The sequence below is a fragment of the Calonectris borealis genome, chromosome 11, assembly GCF_964195595.1.
Source record: "Calonectris borealis chromosome 11, bCalBor7.hap1.2, whole genome shotgun sequence".
NCBI lineage: Eukaryota > Metazoa > Chordata > Aves > Procellariiformes > Procellariidae > Calonectris > Calonectris borealis.
The window spans coordinates 17,843,753-17,856,117 of NC_134322.1; the positions used below are offsets into that span (position 1 = coordinate 17,843,753).

General features: G+C 42.8%; 1 protein-coding gene across 6 annotated transcripts in view; it reads right to left on the minus strand.

Moving 5' to 3' along the window:
- The window catches only part of APBA2 (amyloid beta precursor protein binding family A member 2), a 112,210-nt gene extending 100,230 nt beyond the window's left edge, over nucleotides 1-11,980 (minus strand). For 2 of the 6 annotated variants that reach the window (XM_075160254.1, XM_075160257.1), the window contains exon 1: nucleotides 11,688-11,980. The gene's annotated coding sequence lies outside the window, so the exon portion shown is untranslated. Of the gene's footprint in view, nucleotides 1-7,550; nucleotides 7,610-11,036; nucleotides 11,248-11,687 lie in introns of those variants that run through there. The other 4 variants (XM_075160255.1, XM_075160258.1, XM_075160259.1 and 1 more) reach the window with 4 other exon arrangements.
- Nucleotides 11,981-12,365: the final 385 nt, after the last annotated feature.

The window sequence follows — 12,365 nt, forward strand, 5'->3', positions numbered from 1 at the left end:
CTTGAAATACTGTTGAGCTGCAACCCAGTTCAGGTCAAAGGTTAACTTCCAGCCACTTAAATCGCAAAGATACGGCACAGTCCCTTAATAACAGCAGTTGCCCACAATTGTAAAACAACAACCCAACACTGTGCAGACCTCTCCTGGGCTTTCTCAATGGATTTTGGCAGGCACTTAGATGGCTTCCCTGCAGGATACAACTTTGTACCATTATGTGTAGCCTCGCATTGCAAGGCTATAACCAACTTCGGTGCCCTTTGATCTCTCTCTATCAGATTCAAGCCCTGAATAGTCACATAATATTTTCCTTTCCATTTAATTCTTCATCTTGTATTTGCTATAGTAACAACTGTCAGCTGGGGGCAAATAAATCCTAAATTATGTGTGTTGTGGGAAAGTCCATTAACCAAGATTTCATTATGTTAAGTATTCTGCAGACATTCCTGCCACAAAGAGCTTAAAAATCTATAAGTAAGTCTACAGGTGACAGATGAATGAAGCGGACTTTGGGGAGTTTGTTTAAAAAACAAACACACCCACACCCCACACATTGACACAGTACTGGTCAAGAACAATGGAAATAATGTCATTGCAAAGCCATCCTTTTATAGTGTCCACAGCAGAGAACTTTTTTCCTACATGCTATTCATATTTATGTAGGCAAATTATTTAATACATTCATTTATAAAGGTAATTATTTTTATCTTCATAGTTTAAGCCAGCAAGAAGGTTAAGAGCAAAATTCAACTAAATAGCAAAACCAAATTAAGATTTTCCAGTTAAGTACATTTAAGCTATTTTAACTGATAATTATAGACATACCTATAATTCCAAGTTTTCAGTAAGTGTTTAGTCTGTGTGTTATTGATTAAATCCAGTGTTTCACACCCTATTTCTACCATAATATGAGGTTATATTGGCTCTGTACCACGTTCTTACACTCTTGCGATATTCTTTTCCTCTATCAGATAAATGTGAACAGAAGATTCCAAACCATCGAGTCTACTTAGATAGGTCAGTCTTTTGAGCAATGACAGTCTACTGCTGTCTTTGTAAATGCCTACCACAAAGGGGTCCTGTACGCTTAGTTGGCTCATAGGCTCCACTACAACAAAGATTTTTACTTTTTTTTTGAGCACCTCCATTTAATTCACGTCATTTGGTTTAGTTCCACATGTATGGTAAACTTCAAGCTTTACTGTTTAAAAATTTCTGTTTGAATTTCCCCCATTGCTTGTATTTGATGCATGATACAAGCTTGTATTGCTTGTATGATATGTGAGGGTCTTTGCAGTCTTCAGCATTCATCCTGTGATAGGGAGCCTGGCATGCAGCTCAGCAAGAGAAACCACTTCTGCTGAGCCTCACAGGCCTCACAGGATGGTCTGGAGAGGAGAACAAAGGACTACTACCTTCCTTCAGCCTGAGGACATGACAGTCATTGTGTCAATGGGACCAACATGTTACAAGTTGTCAACCAGCCAGCTAGGGCCAACCTCAGTTGTCAGCCCCAGTTAGAGTCACAAGTTCATCCGATGATGAGAGAGATATCATCTTAAAGGCAATATGGATTTAATCCTGTCAAAAGACAAGATTCATTGTGCCAGAGCATGGGGAGGGTGGGAAACTTAGAGCAGTATACAGATTTCATGTTTCCCAACCTTGCGATGGTATTTACTAGGACTATAGTAGGTTACTACATTACCTTAATTACTACATTAATTTAGTTAGGATTGTCATTACATAGATTAAAATATGTAACACCATGGACTATTTACTGATAAAACAGCTGGTTCAGAAACTCTGGATGGCATTTGGCTTGTTTATGTTTATTATGAATGGTTATAAAAATGTTAAGTACCATTAACTCAAGTAAACCAAGAACTCAAGCTTATATCATTCAAGCAGATGCTGGTTAATATTAAGGAAATATTTCCACTACAACTGGTATAGCACTGCCAATCACAAGAATTCCAAAATTATTTAAAGGTATCATATTGTCTGCAGATGTTTATCAAAGTACACATTCACAGTTCCTTCATTCCTGGAGCCTGTGTGAATAGCAGCTCGAAGCTGCGATTCTCACACACCAACAGCTGGAGCCTTAACTAAACCATGAAATACCGTAAGACTCTCAATACTAAAAAGTGTTAACAAATTAAGTTAAATCAATGTTGGCTCAAGAATAAGCCAGAGATTTTACTAAATCGTGATTTAAAACCTCCAAAACAAATACAGAGATATGCACAGGAAAAAAAAACAGTAATACTGTCACAAAGGGCTAATGGCGCTGTAATAAACAAACTCTCCTGCAACACTCAGTTTTCCCTCATTCCAGTCTTTAGGAAGCAAAGCATAGATTACTAAGGTTCTTTACTATGTTTTGTACAAAGTACCTTCTCATGAAGCAAATCATTCTTGTACCAAAATGTGAGAAAGATGTTTGTATGACAGAAAGCAGATCAGCTAAACAGCATTTCTCCTAAATGCTACTGTACAAAGCAAGAACCAGGTTAAGATAGTACCATGGATAAACCTTTAGGCAACTATTATGGAGATCTTGGTATTATTCCTGGTTCAGTCACCCAGCAGGGTGAATGATTCTGGGCAAGTCATTTTAGTGACTCCCTATCTGTAAAACAGGGCCATCAAATTTATTTCCTTTGCTTTGACACTTTCTGATAAGAAGTTCAAAAGCTAAATCTTACCTAGCATGACAGTACAAAAGAATTACAGTACCAATGTATACATCTTATGCAGCAATAAAACTGACACGAGGTTATTCATCCCTAGAGTAATATAATCTTAACAGCACTTCCCCCCCCAAATCATTATTTCTAATTAGATCATCTACCAGTTGGTGGGTCCAGTTATGATGCGTATAAGCTGAATAATAAATGGAGGACAAATATCAGAAGAAACACATGCTTTAGAGATAATTTATTATCACTGCAGATAGGTGTGGAATAGATGTGCTAAAAACCCTAAGGTGGTCCTTTCCAAGTACTGAAAACATCAAGTATCACAACAGACACCTTCTGTGTCTTTTACTTAGGAAGAACAGAGGGAGATTGCCACCTACCATTGAGAACACAAAGAAAACCCCTTTATTATTAAAAAAAAAAACAAAAAACAACCAAAACAACTGACTTAAAGGCACACTCCTGATACCACACTGGTATTTTCATGGCAAGTCTTCCATCAAGAAAGCAGGCAGTCATTTACCAGGAATGAAGAATTCTGCCACCAACCACCTTCATAATATTGGAATCAGAAATGCAATGCAAATCAGTATTTACTAGGAAGCGTGCCCCTCCACTGCTCATTTTATGCCTCTGTTGCAGCACTGAGCATGGAATTTCTAGTCACCAACAGAATTCCTTCCCTTTCTCTCTATCATCCAGTATGCGACAGCTCTTATCTCCTGGGCCATAATATGTCAAATACTTCTACATAATTAAAGCCACACTGATTCACTGGCTAAGAATATCACAGGGGTAAGTTTCTTTTTAAAGCTGCCTTATCTCTAACCAAGAGCTGTCTTCCAGTAACAGAAGATTTTGTGCCTAAAGGACACAAAATTTTATATATATATATATACACACACATATATATAAAAAAATAACATTCCTTTCTCCTCCACAACCCAGCAATAACAAGAAAATATCATTATACTCTGATTTCCTTTTGTAGTGCTAAATCAGAGACTACAAAGGATGGCAACTGAGGTAGGCAAAATGCACATTTTCGTTAAGTATTGAAACTATAATTTATATTCTTCCCTTGATATAAACCTTCATTGCATTACCAAACAGAACCTTTCCATATTTCATTGGTTCATTCATCTCTGAGATTTGTTATTATGGTGGGGTTTATTTGGGAAAGAAAATAAAAATCTGTAGAGGTCAAAAATACATGAACAAATTGGTGACAAGGCTTATGTCTTGTCAGGTTATTTTATATTTTAATGTACTGTTAGCAATTCATTCTTTTTAAATGCAAATCTGTTAAGGGTAAATTTAAATATCAAGGCAAGCAATTCTGGTAGCATGGCAACAACATGCTATGCTGCATAGTCAGAATTTGGAACAGAGGCAAGTGTTTGCTTCTTTCCCATACTGGATCAGTTTATGAGTAGAAATATTTGTATTCTTTATGTAACTGCCTTTATGACTATTCCTACATTAGTAGTTGTAGTGGTCTTTGAAACTCAAGACAGCACAGCAACCCTGTGAAACCTGGTAGCAGTCAGGAGGCCATCCTTAACAGACAGAAAAGCTACAGATTAGAAGAAAACATTAAAAGGAAAAAAAAAGTTTATGCTTAGTAACAATGTTTAATACAAGATTTCATTCCCAGGAGAGATTTGGTGTGGATTTGAGGAGTATAGCAGCTCTGAAGTAATCTTGCTTCTGGACGAGAAACAAGCAATCCCATCTCCATGCACTCTCCCTGACATGTTGACATCTCTTGGCTTTTAGAGTATGAGTTTTGAGGCCTATTTTAAGATTTGACTAAACCAAAAGGATGCATTTGCCCTTGCACTGAAATGATGTTTTTGTGGTAGCTGGTATCAATGATTCTAGAGAGTAACATCAACTGCTTGATGTCATTTCACTCTTGGTGATAGGGGGAAAAAAAAAATTTTAATCCTGTGTCATTCCAGAACAGAATCTGGTCTGTGCAACACTCATTCTCTTCAGTTGCTTCAGCTACTTCAGTAACCAGGCACTCAGGAATGTACTACACTTTTGCTGGGGCAGGAAAAGGCAAAGTTAACCAGCACTTCTGAGACTCCCTAGAAAGACAGGCTAACCAGTAAAGTATAGCAGACGATCTTCTGATTTTGAAGGGTACAGTGGGTGACAGAAACTCCACCCAAGTACCTTTGTTTCTGTCTAGTGCATGAAGGCAGTAAATATGTGGAGGGCTGTGTGGGAATCTTTTCTTTATTATTCTTTCTCTCACATAAAGACCAGCTATTTCACTGAACCTGAACACTGAATGCCAAACACAGCTACTCCTTCTGGGAGGTTCTTATAATACTGTTTAGATAGGTGCTGTGCTTGTGGAACTTGGGCTTCTCACCCTATGTTATAGCTTGTAGAGAGGGGAAAAAACGCTATTTAGAAATACTTGTCTAAATGTTTTTGGAATAATTGAGCACCAAAAAGAAGACAGACATAGAACCTGAATTTTTTGTTCCCTGGTAGTTGTTTATCCTGGTTTAATGCAGACAACACACTGATGACTTCACAGTCTTGTGTTTCATACAATTTGAGGCAAGTATCACCTTGATTTTGGAACTGCAGCTAATGTTTCATCCAGGCTCCCTACTTCTACCTAAACGTTCACTCTTCTGGAGCCTACACTTCAAAAATTCCTGTCACTTCCTTCTCCTCCTCAGGGAATTTTCATACACAGACATACCACTACCACCACGAACAAAACAGATGTTGTCTTGTTTCCCCTCCTCTTTCTTTCCTTCCTTCCTCCCATGTTCTCTTGCTTTCCGATACGCTGATTTTATTTCTCTAATCAGTTTAGAACTCCTAAAGTCAGTCAGCACTTACAGGTCTATAGGTCTTTCCCTTACATAGAAGATGAGCTTTCTCTAAGTTTTATTACCATAACCACTTCAAAAGTGTCTGCCCTGTCACAAATGCTTTGTGACAACAAGAGTTGGTCCTACCTGGCTTTTGATGCACTTTGTTTCTTCCTTAGTATGAAATGCTGTAATGGCTTAATCTTCCCTGTGATTGAGGATTTCTGGGTGCTACAGGGTCACTTTGCATCATAACAGTGGTCTTTTGCATTGCAGGATGCCTAAGGAGTCCCTTCCAGAGACTCTAAGGGATCTGTCCATGTGATTCTCCCAAAGATAGGCACAGCATGTTTGTGGAGAACTGAGGTGACATTGTCACTGCTGTCTGTTGCTAGTTTGTAGTGCAACTAAGTTTTACATCAACTGTTAGAACACCAAGATATGCAAGGTCTTCTACATTTACTCCTATGCTTCCTTCTTCAGCAGCTTAACCAGAGGAGGAGACCACACAGTGATCCCAGGGGATCATTCTGATGTCATTCCTAAAACCTCAACTGAATGAAGCTCTTTCTGTGGATTCAGGCTCTTTACACAGTGAGATGGAATGATGAAAGTCTATACATAGGAATATGAATTCTCCATCTCTGTTTATCTGCTAAAATATGAATTTTCTGTTTAATTTTTACTAAATCCCCAGAGAACCCTGCAGTGTCATGCTAAGATAATCACTTGGCTGTCACTCACAACAAATCCAAAGTGGAACAACTGGAAAGCAGAGATGACTCTTCTACAGTCACTGCAAGAAAAATACCTTACTGGAGAAAATGGAAATGAACCCAAAAAGGCCTACGTTCCCATCTTAGACATCATCACTTGGCATTTGGGACTACAGTGGTCAAGCATCTATATCTGCACACCCACTAGAACAGTGTCACCACTCATGGTTAGTGTTACAAAACTACTATGTTGGGTTGTCAGCTGGGTTGTTTGTTGAGGTTTTTTAAGAAGATGTTGCTATACTCGTGACAGTAAGAAGTAACTTGCCTGCTATGACCACACTACGAAACCTTAGCTAAATCTAACTAATCAGGTGAAAGAATTTCACTAAATTCTTCAAGGATTAGATCCTGTGAACCCTTAACACACAAAGGTAGATGACGTATAAAAGAAAAACTTGCGAGGTCAGGACTCTCTCTTGTAGAAACATTTTAGGAATAAAACCAACAGATTTCACTCTTTGAAAATGATCAAAGTTACGGTACAATTGACTTGGGGAGAGGAATTTCCGCAAAGGTTGTAGTTGACAAATGCATCCGTGAGGGGGATCTCTCAGAAAGTAAAGCAAAGACAGAAGTCTGGAAATAATGCTAGCTGGTGACACGCTCACAAATATTCCTAACATCAATGTACAAAACGAAGTTCAAAAACTACTTCATTCAATTAATAGAAGGGAAATATTCAACCTGCCTTTTAAGTAATAAAACAATAACAAGTTATTCCTATGTGGCTGAATCTTCATTACTAAGTCTGTAACTAGACGGGCTATTTTCTGAAGGAAACTTCATCTTAATAGTTCAAAACAGACAACTATCCCAAGATACTCCTCCGTGCAGCTCCCACTGGTAGTCCAGATGGTTATCGGCGGATGTCTGCATTGCAGAAGTACTGCTATTTGAAAATCCTTATCTAGACTCCAAACCTTACACTGTTTATAATTGACATATTTCTCCATTCCAAAACTTTTTGTATACCATTTTGCCAACTTTCCTTTCCTCTTCATTTACTTCTATTTCAAAAGAAAATTATCCCTTCATGCATGAGTATACTTAAGAGTATGCATCTCCAGCAGTATTTCATGCAACCTTATCATCTGAGAACAATGACACTTCTTCCTTGTCATCCCTACCTACAGGGCTTCTAGTTCTCCCTCTTTTGCTTAGGTGGAAATACTTATTAACCCTAGAGTTTTCCATACCAGTCTCTGCTCTGCTCAGTTCTAACTTACTCTTCTTGAAGTGCAAGTCACCCTCCTCTGCTGCAGCAGGTGAATGAAGACAGTAAGTACTGCAACAAAAAAGGAAAGGAATGTCAGGTATTCAAATGACAGTGCATTTACCTACCAGCATCAGAAACAAACAGTTCATTCTATATGTGTTTTTATCAATTGTATAAGACCTTTCTTCTGGAAAATAGTATCATCAGCCAAGATGAGACTTAAGTTCAGAGAAAACTGAGATTTGGAATGAAAGCCCTCTTCTCATGGATGCTGTGATAAAGCCGAAGTGCTGCATGTTCAGCTCCCGCAGGCAGCACAAGCCTAAAGCACTGAACACTTCAAGAAACACATGGTGCTTTCTTGCGCTTCTTTTCACACAGCTCTCAAGGCAAAATGGGTCCTCAGGAAAAAAAAATAATCTTACATTTTAATGCTCTCTCCAGTAGACTAAAAGCATTTGCAAGTATCCAAAGTACTTATGAACATTTGACTCAGCAATTGCATGTTTTGTGGAGTGTCTAAAAACTAGTGAATTCTGATTCTGCTTTCAGCTCTTCCTCTTAACTTGTGAAGTGCATGTGACTGCATCAGTGCTTTATTTTCTCCAGCTATAAGAACTACCATTACATCTCTTGCACTAATGTTGCAAAGGCTTTAACTGCCTCACAGGAGTGCCAAAAGACACTACATAGAAAGGTTATTGCTTGCAAGAAATGTGTTCTTCCTTTTGTTTGTATCTACATTAAAAAAAAAATATGTCAAGCAAATAGTTCTTCCTTGGGAGGCTTATAGTAAGATATTAGTTTGTACTAATAGTAATCTACTGTTACACAGGTAGTAGAGGCCAATGTACCATACTGATATTATACTCCATCTTTGCTGAGATGCATGGATTAGCCCTAGAATGGAAGCTCTAGTTCTTTCTAAAAAAAAAAAATCTTACTTCTGGAAACACGTCTGCTTCCTGTATCACGTACGGATAGGCATAAAACATACAACATTCACAGGTTCATAGAACAATTCAGGTTGGAAGGAATGTCGGAGGTCTCTTATCCAACATCCTGCTCAAACCAGGGTCATCAGTGAGGCCTGATCAGGTTGCTCAGAGCATTATCCAGTCTGGTCTTACAAACCTCCAAGGACAGAGACCACGCAACTTCTCTGGGCTACCTGTTCCCATGTACGATTGTCCCTGTGGGGCAAAGATTTTGTTTATATCCAGTCTGAACCTCTCGTTTCAACATATGCCTATTGTCTCTCATTGTCTGCCACGTAACACTGTGATGAGTCTAGCTTCACTTTCCTGAAGACCTCCTTGAAAGTACTGGAAGGCTGCTGCTAGGTCCCCCCAAAGCCTCCCCTTCTGCAGGCTGAACAAGCCCCACTCCCTCCCCTCTCCTCACAGATCCTGGCCTCCACCCCTAACCACTTTGGTGGCCTCTGCAGAACTCCAGTTCATTAGTATCTTCCTTGTACTGGGGGAACCAAAACTGGATGTCGTCTACTGAATGATGAGTAGAGGGGGATAATTACTTCTCTTGATCTACTGGCTGCATTCTTGTTCATACAGACCAGGATGCTCCTGGCTCTCTTTGTTGCCAGGGTACATGGCTGGTGCACGTGCAGCTTGCTGTCCACCAGGACCTCTGGGCCTTCTTGGCAGGGCTGCTCCCCAGCCTCTATCATTGCAATGGCTTAAAGCATGAAAGCATTGCCTTGTTTATTTAAACACAGATTACAAGGAAATGGATACAAAAAGTCTGCAAAAGCACCTAAAACTTGATGTGTTCAAAGGCTACAACAAAGATTTTGTTCTAGTCAAAACCAGGATGTTCCATATTTTTCTCTGTGAGCTGGTAGCCTAGAACCGATCACTTATGTCTAGATTTCTCTACCTTCAGCATAGGAATATAACCTGGAAGAGGTTTAAACCATAGTATTTTCACAAATTATTTCTTAGCAAATGTTCTTATCAGAACAGCTGGAGAGATGGTAAAATTATGCTTCTTGAAGTGGTTCCTCATGTTCACAGCCTTAAGCAAAGGTCACTTTTTAAAGACCTAGCTCTTGTTTAAATTCATGTCCAATCTCCAACCTGAACTGGCATTAACTAAATAACTGTACAAAAAATGCTTTTCGAGATTCTTCCTTAGACTCATAAGTCTTTGACCAAAAGAGCTGAGCAGCTACGGCCTTTTCAAAAACACTTTTCCTTTACGATCAGAGGATCAAGGGGAAGCAATAATGCAGCTGCTGATTAGAGGCAACACTGCATTTTTAAAAATAGCTTTAGATATTTCCAAGTGCAGATAAGGGCTAAACTATCAGAGAATTTAGGTTTAGGAAGCCTGGCAACCAAGGTTTACAAGGACAAGTCTGCAGCCTGAAATCCTATGAGCCCAAAGTGGAGTAAGGACAGCAGATTCCCCTTCAGTAGTTTAGTACCCATAGAACAACACATGGAAAGAAAAGCTCTTTCATCCTTGTCTGTCCCATACAGAGGAGAATCTGGACTATACAGTGATAAACTTCAATCTTACGCTTTTCAACATATAGATAGCTGGCACATACTGTATTTTTACTTAAGTGGCAATAAAGAATTACACTAAAATTCTTCCCTTTTAAAATTACCTTACGTGGAAATACTATTGCTTACATACAACCACATAAAACGACAACAGCAGTTTTTTCTGTTTTTCAGTTCTGCTGGTTAAGTAATGAGGGATTCTTGGGTAACAGGCATAATACATGAAATACCTTTTCTGCAAATGGATTTCCCAGCCCCTCCTGCACATTATAGGGTGGCCTTGACCAGGTAATACAACTGAAACACTACTTGCATTTTTTACCCAAACTGGTCACAGTAATTTAAGACTTTTCTCAAACATCACTGCAATACACGTTATCTCTATACTATGAACGTTGTATGATCTCTTGTCTTTATTTAAATTTCTTTTCTTGTATGCCCTCACTAGCATGCAACAACCACCAAAATGACATTGAGGATGCAAAGTACGTAAATGTGAAAGCACACACTGCTGGTTGAGGCAAAATAAGCCAGTCTTTGCCTTTCCAAGACGCAGCTCCAAACGCAGCATTCCCTTCCTCTCCCCCACCCCCATCCCTTTTGTTATGGCAATACAAAACCCACCCACGTATTCAAAAAACTGTTCAAAAAGGGGAAAACAGACCATGCTATAATGTCTCATGCTGTTTATCTCAACAAAAATCAAGTATTCTTAATCGAGCAGCTTTTTCCTTCCCGACCTCATGATGAAGGGAACGGGAAAAGAGTGGATCAAAAGCTCTGATCCATTTGCTACACCGGAGGCGTGAAATCAGAAACAAATACAAACTCTTAGCGGTGCTGCATTACATGAGGGCTCCTCTCGTATTTCTTTTGACTCTATTAAGACAAACAGACTCTTAAGCCTCCCGCCCTCCCACAAAACACTGACATTTATGCGTATGTTGCATTGCCGGTCCCTGCATTACCGAAAGCAGACGTTAAGGCACAGCGGAGGTGAGGCGGCCGGGATGGCGGGCTGAGCCGGAGAGCTCGCAGCCCTCCCGAGGGAGCTGATCGCGAGCGCGAGGCACTCGCTGTCCCCAACGGCAGCCCGGCTCCGGGGAGACGTTGTCAGCTCTCCAACGGCTGACTGGAGGCGGTGGCGGCGCGGATCCTCCGCCGCCGCCTCCCCGCCACAGCGGGCAGAAGAGCGGCTCCGTGCCAGCGGGGACATGTGGGCGTGCGGCAGCCCCCTGTGCCGGAGCCCCCCGCCGCCACGCCGCCGACCGCGACCACACCGGCGGCGACGCCATGCCGCAGGGGCTGCCCTTCACCCCGGCTCCCCGTCCCCTTGCGGGTAGCTCGGTTGCCAGGGGATGGGGATGAGGACGAGGCGGGGGCAGCTGCTCGCGGGGCGGGCAGCCCCCAGCCCCGATTTCAAGGGGAGCAACGTCCGCGCTCGCACGGTGCGGGGGTGGCCGCGGCGCCCCACCAGCTCCCGGCCCGGCCCGGCCCCGCGGGCTCCCCGCTCCCCTGAGGGGACCCGCAGGGATGCTGCCGCCCCACCCCCGGCGGAGCCGCCGGTCCCTGCGACGACACCGGCCGCCCGTCTCCCGCCCTGCGCCCCCGCTCCTTACCCCTGCTGGCAGCGGCGGGGCCGGTCCCCACCCCGCGCCGCGGCGGGGACGCGGGGGCAGCTGCAGCCGCTCTTTTGTGTGCCTGCCTCACCGCCACACACCGAGACGGCTGGTGGGCCCGGGAAGCTGCGTGCGAGAATACCGCCGGCCGCCCGGGAACCTGCATGGCGCATAGCCCGGCCGCCGCGGCGCCTCAGGGGGGCCGGGCCGGCGCGGCGGGGCGGCCCGGAGTCCCCCGCTTCTCCTCAGCATCGCCTCAGCCCGCCCGCTCCGGCCCGCTGCCCGCACTGCTCGGTTGTGCCCGGCCCTGCCTGGCAGCCTTCGTGCCCCGAAGCGCGGGCGTCGCTCTCCGCTCACAGGGTCCTGGTCGGCCTGCTCCCAGCGAGGTTGGAAGAGGTAATGGCAGAACTCCCTGCGCTGCCTCACACAGGGCCGGTGAGGTGATGCCGTGTTTGCACGCCCCTGAGTTTCTCACAAAATGGCACAAAAAGTGGGTGGCTTGGTGGCATGGAGTAACCTGTGAAAAATGCTCTTCCACAATACTGAAGGCTGGAGGCCCAGCTCTGCGCCCGCTTCACACGTGCCCGTGGAGGAGCTTGCCCAGACCTGGTCGCTGAGGAGAGCTGGCTGCAGGGCGCGGCACTCCTGCACCCCCAGCCTGCGGATGGAGCAACCTTT